At 58.8% G+C, this 12,669-nt stretch overlaps 1 protein-coding gene across 9 annotated transcripts in view; it reads left to right on the forward strand.

Annotated features, from left to right (window-relative positions):
• Nucleotides 1-3,741: 3,741 nt before the first annotated feature.
• The window catches only part of PTPRS (protein tyrosine phosphatase receptor type S), a 131,381-nt gene continuing 122,453 nt past the window's right edge, over nt 3,742-12,669 (forward strand). For all 9 annotated transcript variants that reach the window (XM_085211579.1, XM_085211585.1, XM_085211581.1 and 6 more), the window contains exon 1: nt 3,742-3,882. The gene's annotated coding sequence lies outside the window, so the exon portion shown is untranslated. The remainder of the gene's footprint in view (nt 3,883-12,669) is intronic.

A 12,669-nucleotide genomic window follows, 5' to 3' on the forward strand; every position in this document is an offset into this window, starting at 1 on the left:
TCCATGCAGGAGTGAAGCTTAGGGGGGATCCATGGTGCTGTGAGTGAGAAATTCAACAAGAAAGAAGATGAGGGCAAAGGGGCTCTCACCTCTTCTGTGCCTGCAGGGATGTGGGGTCTGGGAGCTAAGCTCCTGCTTCCCTGCAGGGAATGGGAGGGAAGGGAAGGGAAGGGAAGGGAAGGGAAGGGAAGGGAAGGGAAGGGAAGGGAAGGGAAGGGAAGGGAAGGGAAGGGAAGGGAAGGGAAGGGAAGGGAAGGGAAGGGAAGGGAAGGGAAGGGAAGGGAAGGGAAGGGAAGGGAAGGGAAGGGAAGGAATTTTGATCTCCCACCTTGAGGGCAGGCAGAGCATTAAAACCTCATTTGTTCAGCACTGAGAGCACTGGAGTCCCATACGGCACATTTCATTCAGCCTTAGTAGACTGTTTCTCACTTTATAGTCTGGATGATTTAATGCAGTCCAAACAAAAGCTGCTCTCCCTGCCCCAAGCACAGCGGCTCCTGGTCACACACTGAGTGCTGCAGGGCTCACTTCCTTGGCAGTTCCTATGGGACACACAGCAATGTTCACATATCTTGGGTTGCAGAATTGCCATCGCTTTCAGTTCCTTTGGAAGGACTTTACCATAAGGAGGCCCCAGCTCCAGTGCGGGTGGGAGAACACAGGGATGAGCTCCGTTGCACCAGGAGGAGCACAGGGGACAGCAAACACCCAGGTTTGGCCCCACAGAGCAGAGGGTGAACTCCAGCACGGATGAGCAGCTGAGCAAGAAAAAAAAAACACCTCTCCTGGACTCAAGGCGAGGAAGAGGGCTGCAGCCTCCCCCCTGGCATGCTGTGTGCCGCAGTTGCTCCTGCACCAGGCAGGAGGATGCACTGCCCAAGCAAAGCGGCGCATTCACACACAGTGTGTGCTGGAGCCGGGCTGAGGCACTCAGAGCCATTTTTAAGCTTGGAAGTGAACGGGATTCATCAACATTTTATAGCTTCTGCTCTGCAGAAATGGCGACCACGAGCCAAATGCTTCTGTCCTTTACCTTCCTGCAACACCAATGACTTTGGTGCAATCGAAAGCCAGTTCCAGCCCGTAATTTTTCATTGCAAAGACAGAATTCAGCCCGTAATGTTCTTGATAACAAAGTACCAGTGACACAGCTGAAAAACATCAGAGGAGCAAAGAGCAGTGAAAGCTTCCCTGGGCTTCCATATGGCATCGCTCCATCCTGGACCGCACTGTCGTTATATTTCATCCAGCTTTCTCTGTTTCTGTGTTATCCGACGAGGGGAAAATGTTGATGCGAGGACGCCGTGCAGACACAGAGCTCTCCTCTCCCACCAGTGTGCACACATTGGTATTCTCCCCCGAACCGCGACGTTTTCAGAATGTTTTGTTAAGTTAATTTGTATCCGCAGCCACTTGTGAATTTTTCAGATTATTTGATCTGTAACTGAACTAACACAAGGTAAGTCTTGTTCTGCAGGAGCAGGCGGTGCGAAGCGTGTCTCGTGTGCTCAGCGCCTGCCCAAACCCAGGTCCGCAGGTACCATCAGTTCCCCTTCAGGGGCCGATGTCTGCTGTCCTGCATGGCTCCGGGGCTGATGGGTCCGACCTGCGGGGCATCGACCCCCCCTGTCCCCCAGGGTGCTCCCACTGCCCTGGCAGCTTTCCCTAGGACATCTGGGGGGTCCCAGCCTGCAGCCCCACGTGCCCGTGAGCAGGAGAGGTTTTGCTGGAGGGCTGTCACATCCCTGCACATCCTTGTGTATCCCTGCCCATCTCTTCTATCCTGGCACATCCCTGCCCATCCCTGTTTATCCCTGCTGATCTCTGCCCATCCCCACAGGGCTGCAGGCTCAGTCCCCCCCCAGCAGTTGGCATTTGTTGGCAGCAATGTGTGGCAGCTGCCTCTCCTGGCCACAGTCACACCGCTCTTTAACGTTTTGTTTTCCCAGAGTCAATTTAAGAACTGAATTCAAACACCATCAAGGGGGAAAGGCCCTCGTCCCGGCGCTGAGCAGCACAGAGCAGAGCCCGGCCCCATCCTCCTGACCCCCGCCCTTCACATATTGATCAGCACTGATCGGATCCCTCCCACCTTCCCTTCCCCGGGTGAACAGCCCCAGGGCTCTCAGCCCGTCCCCATCAGGAGGTGCTCCAGGCCCCCACCGTCTCTGCAGCCGTTCCCTGTCAGCCTGGATCTGGGCAGCCCAGCGCTGGGTCCGTGCTCCAGCTGTGCTTCCCAGGGAGCAGCACCTTCCTGGCTCTCTGGCCCCACTGCACACTGTGCTGCAAGGAACCGCTTGCCCTCGTGCCCACAGGGCACACTGCTGGTTCACGGTCACCCTGTTGGCCACCAGGATCCCAGGTCCTTCTCTGCAGAGCTGCTTTCCTTGGATCAGCCCTCAGCCTGTCCCGATGTGTGCCGCCGGTCCTCCCCAGGCGCAGGGCTCTGCACCCACTCTCGTGGAACCTCATCAGGTTCCTCTCTGCCCAGCCCTCAGCCTGTCCAGGTGTCACTGAATGGCAGCACGGCCTCCCGGTGGGTCGACATGGCTCTCGGCTTTGGATCCCCTCCCAGCTCTCTCTCACTCATAAAATATGCATGGAGGCATCGATTGTGATCAAATATCTCCCATTTCCAACACGCAGCCTACCCAGAAATGCGAGCGTCCTAATTAAAAGCATGTTTGAGAGTGGAATCGCAAATGAATCAATTCCTTCCTAAAAAAATAATTAAATAAATAAAAATTAACAACGTCCCACCGCGGGATGGTTACTAATTGATATTCACGTTCCTCCCCACGCCTGATCAAAGGACGTGATGGCATGGCAAATGGGGAGTTACTGTGAGATGTGTAACAGCCATTAGGAGCACAGATGGGGCAGACAGGGGCTGGGGGGAGAGAAAAGGAGCTTCCTTCCCTTCCCCTCTTTTTCCTTTTCTTTATCATCCCCCCACACCTTTTTTCTTTTCTTGACGTCATTTAATTGTTTGTTCCCCCCCTTTATGCCCATTTCCCATCCTCAGAGCTCCTCTCCACCTCCCCCAGCACCACCAGGCCCAGTGCTCCCCCGCTGCCCTGTGCTGCTCTCACGCCCTATTTTTGATCCCCCCCCTTTTTTTTTGTAATCTTTTTTTTGCAGTCGAAAATGAGAAATGTGCAGAACAGGAGCAGTATTAAACAGCTGAAACAAAATATGAGAATCGGATCCTAGGGGAGAATGTACTGAAAATACAAAATGTCAGGAATGCGTAATACTGAATATTGGAAACGCATTAAATATGGCAAATACATAAAACAGGAGAAATATATTGAATAAAACGTATTTAACGTGGGGAATACGTTCGGATACAATAGGAGAAACGCACCGAATGAGGCGCGTAATAACAGCACCGCGCTGAACGCGTTAAACACAACGAACGCCGAGGCCTCGTTGAATAAAGGAAGCGCGAAGCAGAGGAGAAACGCCGCGCGCCGCTTCCCGCCCGGCCGCGTGACGTCACCGCCCCGTGCGCGGGGCCGCCCGCTCCCCGCCCCGCCGCGCGCGATCCTCGCGGCCGCACCGCCACGTGCTCGGCGCGCGCGCGGCCCCCTTAAAGGCGCGGCCCCGCCCCCGGCAGCGCGCCTCGCCCCCGCGGTGACGTCGCCCCCCGCGCCCCCGGAGGGGCCCCGCCCCGCGGTGACGTCAGGCGGCGGCTCGGGGAATGACATCACCTGTGCGAGTGGCCGGCGGCGGGCGGGAGCTCGCGCCGCAGTGTCCCCGCGCCGCGGCCCCAGCGCAGCCGCCGGGCGGAGGGCGGAGGCGAACGAGCGGGAGGAGCGCGGCCGCGGCCCTCGGCGCCCCTCCGCCGGCCGGCATGGCAGCGGGCGGCCGCGCCGCCAGGTACGGGGAGCGCCGTGCGGTGCGGGGCGCGGTGCGGCGTGGGGGGGGAGGGCGGTGCGGTGCCGTGCCGTAACGGGGGACGAGGGGCGGGCGGCTCCCCGGGGGCTCGTTGTGGGGACGGGGGCGGTGGCGCCCAGCGGCGGGGGGGCTGTGGCGGGGGACGGGGATGGGAGGGGGCGCGCCGGGGCGCCGGGACCGCGGGTAGGGATGGGAGATCCGCCGGCGGGGAGCGGTCACGGCACCGCGGGGGGCTCCTGGGCGCGTCCGCTCCCCGGCGGGGTTCCGTCGCCGGTCCCGGCGCTGCGTTCCGCGTCGCTCTCCGCTCCTCTCCGTGCCGCTTCTCCGCCCCCTCGCTGCGCTCCCTCCGCCGCCCCCGGTGGTGTCCATTGTCCTCGCCTCCCCTCTGTGCCGCGTCCCACCGCCCGCAGCTCGGGGCTGGCGGTGCCGGGGGGCGATGCCGCGGCTCGGGGGGTCCCTTCCCCTGCGGCGGGGGCGGCTGTGCCGTCGCGTTTGGTTGTTCTTGCCGTTATCCGCTGTTTTTCCCCTTCCGCGAAGTGCGATTTCTGCGGGCGGACCTCGCGGACGTGGCTCGGGGGGGTCCGGGCGCGGTGCCCGGGGTCGTTTCCCACCCGCCCGGCGGCGTGGCGCTGAAATCCGCGCCGGGAACGGCCGGTGCGGGGCGCCTGGCGGGGAGGATTCGCTGTGGTGCTGAGGGAGCGACCGTGGGATAACGGGGATCGGTGCTGGTGGAGGGGCGATGTGTGGGAGGTGGGGGGACTCGGCCGCCCCCCGGGCAGCGTTTACAGAAGCGTTTGCTGAGAGCGAGAGGAAAAGCATTTTTCGGTTGGGGTTTTTCCAGCTGGAGAACCCCGCGGGGTGATGGGGAGCACGACGGGAGCCTCCGTGGTCCCTCCGAGACGAAAACTTCCGCTCCGTTTGCGGGGCTTCGGCGCGCTCCGTGCCTGCTGTGCGCGCTGCCGTGCTGCCCGGCTCCGCTCGGGACAACGTGCGCAGCACAGCGGGGCAGCCCGGCAGCACGAAGGGGTCTGGCCCCGCTCTGGGCGCCGTGTCCGCAGCAGCACAGCCATTGGGATTTGCTCCCTGTGAAACACGCTCCCGTTGTTGCCTTGCCGATGGCGATGCCCCGTGGCAGTGGGGCTGGCCGGTGCTTTTTGGGGCGATGGGGTCTGTTCACCTCCTCACCACTCATCCCTGTGTGCGTGGAGCCGTGTGCTGAGCTGTGAAACATCCTCCTCCTGCAGAGCTGGCGATTGGAAGCCGTTAATTGCTCCCTGCCAGACTGACTTCTCCATTAATGAGTTTGCTGGCACTCTCCTCCTCCTTCCTGTGCGTGGTGGTAAGGGCCCATATTTCAAATGGGAAAAGTCATAAATACTTTGAGTAATGCAGAAGGAGAAGCTTCCAGCTGAAGTGGTGCTGCGTGGTGGGGGCAGCGGGGAGCTCTGTGTGCCCGGGGTGGGGAGGGGATGCTGGGAGGGGATGGGCTGTGGCTGAGGGCAGCGTGGCCTGCAGTCCTCCCTGCCCTGCCTCATCATCTGGTGCTGGCGTTGCCACCAGGAGATGTGTACGGGTCCGCCGTCCCTGGGCCCTGTGCTCGCTTTCCCCGTGGTGCCCGCCCCGCTGCACAGAGTGCTGTGGGTGGGGGTCCCCAGTGGCTGTCCTCCCTCACACCCTGCCTGCAGGAAGGCTCTGCCGGCTGCCCAAAGGAGATGTGCTTCTTTGCCATGAGGCCCTCGGTGCTGCTGCAGTGCTGGGCCCGTGGTGGGGCTGAAGGCGCCGGGCTGCAGGGTTCAGCACAGCACCGCCCTGTGAGGCGTTCCCAATTAAACAGGTGATGATGAAGGAAGTCTTAATGACCACCGCTGCAGCCCGAGGCAGTGGGCATGCAGTGTTTGTCCCCTTTCCACACGTCTGTGCCGCTGGGACTCATCGGAACCCTCTGTGCTCCCAAACAAAAGTGCTCCTTTCCCTGCTCCCAGGTGGAAGTTCTTCCTCCTGTGTTGCAGAGATGACGAAGTTCTGAGTGTGGGGCGCAGGGATGAACTGCAGGCGGATCTGAGCTTATGGTAATGAGTGGGGATACTCTGCTGCATTACAGAGTGCTGCTAAGAAGCTGCTAAGAAGTTTAATCCACAGTTGCTGAACTTTGAGCTTTAAATTCTTCTTATGCAGTTGTTAAGAACACGCACATTATTCATGACTCTCACCCCAAAAAAGGGCAGTCTGTCTGAAGTTGGCTATCACTGCCCAAACAGAGCAGATGTTCCCAGCTCTGTGCTGCAGGTGATGCCCAGCTGAGGGCTCTGCAGCCTCCATGGGATGGCTGTGCGGATGGGCTGCGCTGCTGCTGGGACGGCACTGCTCACAGCTGCTGGGTTAAAACTGGGAGCCCTGCAGCGGCAGAGCTCCATCCAGCTCCTTCCCACAGAGCTGGGACCACTTCAGGGCTGTCTTCGTTAGACCCCTTCTGCTCTTGTCCTCTCTTTCTGACGGTTTGCTTTGTAACTTGACTGATTTTTGTTTGTTTTTTTCTTTTGACACCACAGCCCAGCAAACTGGAAATTGTATTTTTCTTTTTTCTTTTTTTTTTTTTTTTTTCTCCTGTCCTTTACCTCATAAACCCGTGACTTCTGGGTCTGCTCTAGCATAATTCTCTTGAACTTTTCTTCCAGCTTGGCTGCCATTGGCCTGGCTTTGTAATTAATTGAACTCGGTGCTTTGCGCTTGCAGCCTGCACTGTCAGATTATTTGCTGCCCATCTGCACAAACCCTTGTGGAGCTGCATGCCCTACACACAGAGCTCTTTGCAGATGGCCACGTCCAGCACAGCCCCAGCATCTGGAAGAGGAACATTGCCCTCTTGATGTAACGGTTTTCTTTTAAACTCGTTTTAATCCAGGAGACCTCTTGGCTCCAATCTCCCCTGTGGACCCCCTGCTGCTGCCCTAGGCTGTTTGGGACTCGCTGTGCTCCTGCACTGGGATTGGGGCAGCTTTGGAGATGAGCTGTGTGCAGCATTGTGAGGTTTTGGAGCTGTGTGGGCATGGTGAGCGTCTGCAGCCCCTGCCCTGAGATGTGGTTTCCAGCACTGCCTTCTTCCTAACATCGTTACCCCTCTGGCTGTGGCACTTGGAACATCTTCACAGAAATAAGCGTCCATGTTCCCGCTCCGGTTCCCTGGCAACACTTGCACAATTAAGGGCTGCTCTAGATTAGAAAGCAGATTGTTTGTCTAAACAGGTTTAAAAACCGATCAAATTAAAGCGGGCCAGGCGACCGATATACTGTGAACACCTCAATTGCTTTAACAGCTGCGTAAATCACAGGAGGTCGGGCTGCGGTCAGGCAGGATGGTTTGGGTTCGGAAGCCTGTGGCCATTCCTGCCCAGCTCCTGGGGGCTCCGGCAGGGCTGGTTCTGCGAAGCAGCAGCTGAATCACTTGTTTACAGCCTTGTTTTTTGGGTTCTTGCTTTACGTGGCGCTGGCTTACATCAGAGCGGTGGGCTGCAGTGTGAGCAGCTGGGATAGCGGAGCCAAAGGTGGGGGTGTGAGCGCAGGAGGGACGCGGCGGCTGTGGGCTGCAGGCTCTGACTGCACTGCCTGGCTCAGAGCTCTGCTGCCCGGTCTCCGTGTGGCTCTCGGAGCCCATCGGTGCCTGCGTGGAGCACAGAGCCTGGCGCTGGCGGTGCTGCCGTCCGTCTGCTTCGCAGCTGGGACAGCCACGGTGCAGCCTCTGGGCTCCGGTGCAGGAACATGGCTGGTGCCCCGCTTCTGGGCTGCGACTTTTATCCGGTGTGCCAGTTTAAGAGTACAGCAGGCAAGCTGGTCTGCTCATCCTCTGGGAATAACCCACTCCCTGAAATGCTTGCTGCCTTGTTCCTGCAGGGTGATGCTTTCCGCATCCTGACTGAGCGATGAGTTGAGATGTGCTGGGTCCCAACTCCAGAGATGCTCCAGTGCTGTTTGCGGGCAGCGAGCGCCCGGTGCGCTGCGGTGAGGTGGGGCAGCCCTGCTGGGGGCAGAAGGCACAGAGCTGGAGGCAAAGTGCTCCCGTCTGCAGTGCTGCTGCGCTCACTGCAAGCACCCATCGGGGATTGCACACAGCTGGCAGAGAACAATGTGCCGGTGTGTGCATGCCTTGCAGAACGCAATGATCTGTCTCAGGAAAAACAGCAGCCTTGTGTAAAATTCAGCTCCTCATCTCTTTGTGCTGCTCTGGTCGTATCTTAGCATCTCTCCCTTTGAGCTGACGATTGTTTTTTGTCTTCATGGCATCCCCATATTGAAATCAGCATTGTTAATAATTCCACAGATGCTCTAAGCCCAAAAGGTTCTTTTCTCCAGAGTCTTGATTTATAGCTCCCTGGAGATCGTGCTTCCCTCCATTTTGCTTTTGTGAAGAGAGCAGAGACTGTCTACCTGCAAACACGTGTGTGCATCAAGGCAAAACCCACAGGAAACGGCTCTTTTCCAACTGCTCTTCAGCTCCGACATTATCGAGCGTTTGCTCCGTTTCCATGAAGCACGGGTGGCTGCTGCCTCTGCCCAGCCCTGACCACGGCGTCCCTCCCGCTGCTTTCCTTTGTTTGCAGCTGCTGGGCTCTGCCTCCACCCGCACAGCAGCGGGGGCCGAGCGGGGCGTTGTGGGGCCGAGCGGGGCGTTGTGGGGCCGAGCGGGGCGTTGCAGCCGCCACGTGTGGTTCTGAGCACCATGCAGGAGAGGCGGTCACTCCCCGCTGGGCACACGGGTGGGCCGAGCCGTGCCGTCCTTTGTCCCCACGGCAGGGGCTGCATGGGCAGAGCGGTGGCCATTTGTGGGCCGGCGGTGCGGGAGCTCTTCCCAGGGACGGCAATGGGGAGCTTTGGTGCGAAGCACACGAGAGAGGCGTTTTCTGGCGGCCCGCTGGGTGGGCTGTGGGTTCCATAACAAACTGTCGTCCCCTGGGAGGACTCCTGTCCCCTCCGTGCATCTCAGTGGGATGTCAGCCTGGGAACGGGGGAAGATGGGGACCAGATGCCTCAACCCCGCACCGAGAGCCTCGTGCAGGGCAGCGCTGGCACGGAGCGCTCCGATGAAGGCACGGGGCGATGCGGAGGGCTGGGCATCCCGGTGGTACGGCCGCGTTTGGTTTGGGTTTGTGTCCCCTGGTCTCTTCCTGGGCTGGCACAGCGCTGTTCCCCCAGCGTCCGCGCTGCCGTCCTGGTGCCGCAGCCCCCGGTTGCCTCCTTCCCTGCGAGTCGCCATTTTATTTTTCTTAAACGTTTATGTATAACCGTACACTAACCTATAAAAATTAGTTTAGGATGGCTGCCAAGAAAATCTCTGCAGTGCCTTGTGGGTAACTCCCTGCGAATTACCATAAAAGCTGTAGTGCTGAGGCTGCTGTGGCAGTTGTGAGGATGCCAGTCATAATGCTCTGTATTTAAAATTCAGGGGAATGTGTAATGCCTTCGTGCCTGGATTGCAGCAGCTCGCAGTGTTTCTGGTGTTCTGTGTGCTGCTGCATCCTCCCTCGCTTTTTAGTGTCTTCTTGTGCTCTTTCACCTGATTGCAAAGTGCAACAGGTAGCAGAAGGCGGGCTTGCCGCTCTGGGAGGGAGAGTGGTTTCTGATAGCTTCCTCCCAGGAGAGAGGAACCTCCTGCTTCCATTGAGCCAGCAGCAATATTTCACTTAAGGGAAAAGCCGCTCCGTAACCCTTCCCCTCCACATCCTGCGGTGTTGTGCACAAGAGCCCGAGCGGCATCCTGCTTCCGAGGGCACTCGGTGCTGAGCACCAGCTGTCAGCATCCAGCCCCGCTCCGCTAACGGCACAGCAGTGCTGCTCTGCTGCACGCATCGGACGTACAAAGCGCTTCTCTTTATCCGCTGCTCCTCTTCCAGCGCAGAAATTAAGGTGATGCAGATCTGCAGTACAGCTTCGGTCGTGGAGCTGCTCCGCTCAGTGCTGATCTTCTGCTCGGAGTGATGGATCTTTTCATTTAAATTTTACTGAAATATAATATTCATCACAGTGTCAGTGTCTCACCTTCATTATAGCTAACTGATAAACATCTCTAATCGGAGAGTGATCTCCCCGCCCTGCCAGAAGCCGCCTGAGGATAACGAATGCATTTTTAGAGCTACGAGAAGGTGTCTCGGGGCTGCGTTCCTGCTCTCCTGCCCTGTCTGTGCATGGAGAGTCGCTCGCCTGGCTGATAAATGAGGCAAGAAACAAATGTGCTTTTCCCAGGGCTGTCAGAGGTGGTTGCACGGAGCTGTTTCTGTGCAGGGCTCCGACACGGCGGTGGTTGTAACCTGGTGTCCCTGTTGGTACATGGCAGAGTTTTCTGCTGTGGGATTTCTGGAGGGCCCCTCAACACAGCTCTTCGTGCTGCATTTGGGCACAGCATCGATGGGGCTGCGCCCTGCTGGGCTGCCTCCGCTCGCAGGGCTGCTCCTGGTCCCATCTGCAGCAAAAGGCACAGCGATGTCCACACGCACGGCGGGGCTCGTGCTGCTCAGATGGAGCCTTGTACCCTCCTTCCATGGAGTGCGGAGCGAAGGAGGCAGCAGGCAGGAGCCGGACCCGACAGCGCTGTGTGGTGCCCAGGGGAGGCCGGGGCTCCTCTCCTCCTCCCAGCAGCTCTCACTGCGCGATGGCCGCTGCGTCTCCAGCCGCCGTGGAGCGTCGTTCAAAGTGCTGCTCGCCTCCTTCCTCCCTGCTGCCTGAGGAAGGGCTGCTGTTCGGTGGAGGAGCTCGATGACTGCCATCCCCACGCCTGCTCCCCGAAGCAAGGGGAACCCTGTAGTGCCAGAGATGGATTTCTTTCATCTGAGCAGTGGTGGTCCTGGATGCACTGCTCCGCTTCCACGGGGAGAGCCGTTGGCTGGTCGGCCTCTGAGCGCTGCTGGGAAGGAGCCCCGAGGCTTTGGAGCGGTTCTGGCAGCTCTGCCTTCCTTACCTGCAGCATCAGAACCAGCACCCTGCATGTCCCCAGCGGCCCTCGCTACAAACTTTACTCCTTGTGCTGCTTTTTCTGCAAAAAAAGGGCTTTTCCTCTCCCTACACCTCCGCTTCCTCATCTGCATTTGATCCAGACAAGCTGAATCCTCTGCTTCAGGATTTCCTGTTACCTCTGTTGCTCTCTGTTGTCCACACGTGCGGTGTGTTTCTGTCCTGCTGCAAAACGTGTCAGTGGGAGGAGTGACTCCATGACTTTGGACCGCTGGGATCTGCGTGGTGTTGGGGCACCGCTCATCCGCAGCACCCGGCATCTGCGCCCTGCCCGCCTTGTGGGAGCTCAGCACACGGCTGGGCTGAGGGCAGCTGAGCAGCAGCAGAGTTTCCTGCTGCCTCCTTCCCTGCAGCTGAAGGGTTTGTTGTGCGATGCTGACGAGACGGCTGATTTCTTCCAGGATGCCAAAGCACAGCTTGGCTCCCTCAGCGGCTGAGGATGACCCTGGTGCTGTGCTCCCAGGTGGGACGGAGCGGAGCTGGGTGCAGCACAACGATGGCTGCGTTCCATTCTGATTCCTGCACCCCGCAGGGCCGTGGTGTGGCCAGGCGGTGTGGGGCCACGAGTGTCCCTCTGCAGCTCCTCCTGTAGGAGGTGACACCTGTGGGTGACGTGGCACCTCCCGTGGGCTGCAGCACCCTCTGGCAGCTCGGCCCTCTGGTGCGCTGGCCTGAACGGAGCAGTGGGCTGCACGGAAAAGCAAAGAGGTGGGGATGATCTAAAGGGTTTCTTTGGAGTTGGGTTGCAGCTGCTGGGGCGTGGGCTGACTGCCTCCTTTTGCCCAGCGGGTCCCTTTGTGCAGAGCTGGGGTGGCTCCTGCAGAGCTCCTCCTGACCTTTCCAGCTCCATGCCCTCAGCTGCCACTGAGTGACATGGTGACATTTCAAGTCTTGAATGTCTGAGTAATTTCGTAAAGATAAAGCCAACACAAATGAAACACATTGACTTTTGTGTCCGACAAACTGGATTTGTTAACCTGGAGCTTCAGCTTTCAGCTCGGGGGACCCTTCTGTGCGGGCAGCTGATGGATGGGGCTGGAAGGTGAGGGGACGTGGGTGGGAGTGGGGCTGCACAGCACCTGCTTCTGCATCGCCCAGCAGTGTCTACACCGCACGTGACAGGTAGGAGATGTGCACCCCCGGCTCCTTCCTGCCATCCCTGGGGAGCGGGAAGCACTGTGTGTGCAGGAGGAGATTATTTCCTCCGCTTTCGTGCTTCTGCTGCAGGGCTCTGGTTTGACTTAATGCTGTTTAACCCTGCTGTGGGGGTTGGCATGGAGAGCCCTGGGGAATGGCAAAGTTGCTTTCCCCGCCTTTTTCCTTTATTTCTAAATTAAGAGAAAAGGAGGAAAACAAACAAAGAGGCTCTCTGAGCAAGCATGGGGAGAGCCTGCTCCCTGCTTTCCTGGGGTCTCTGTGAGGGTGATGCTGGGCTGGGGGCAGACTGAGGTCAGAATTCTGCACTCGGAGGGCAGTGAGGCCCCAGTGCTGCCCAGAGCTGTGGGTGCCCCATCTCTGGATCTGCCCATGGCCGTGGATGGGCCCTGGGGCACAAGGTCATGTGTGGGACCTACAGGATGAGGACACCAAAGCTCTTTGTGTGGTTTCTTCTGGGGTTGTGTGACTTGAGCAGCTCTTTCCCTGAATCCCCAGGATGTTGTTGCTCAGCAGAGCTGCACTGGGGACATTCTGTGTGTCACTGGGCTGGATGTCCCCAGCCATCCCCAGGGGATGCAGCCAGCACTGTCCTCACAGCAGCAGAAAGCCCCA

This window comes from Meleagris gallopavo, chromosome 30 (assembly GCF_905368555.1).
Source record: "Meleagris gallopavo chromosome 30, MGAL_WU_HG_1.1, whole genome shotgun sequence".
Taxonomy (NCBI): domain Eukaryota; kingdom Metazoa; phylum Chordata; class Aves; order Galliformes; family Phasianidae; genus Meleagris; species Meleagris gallopavo.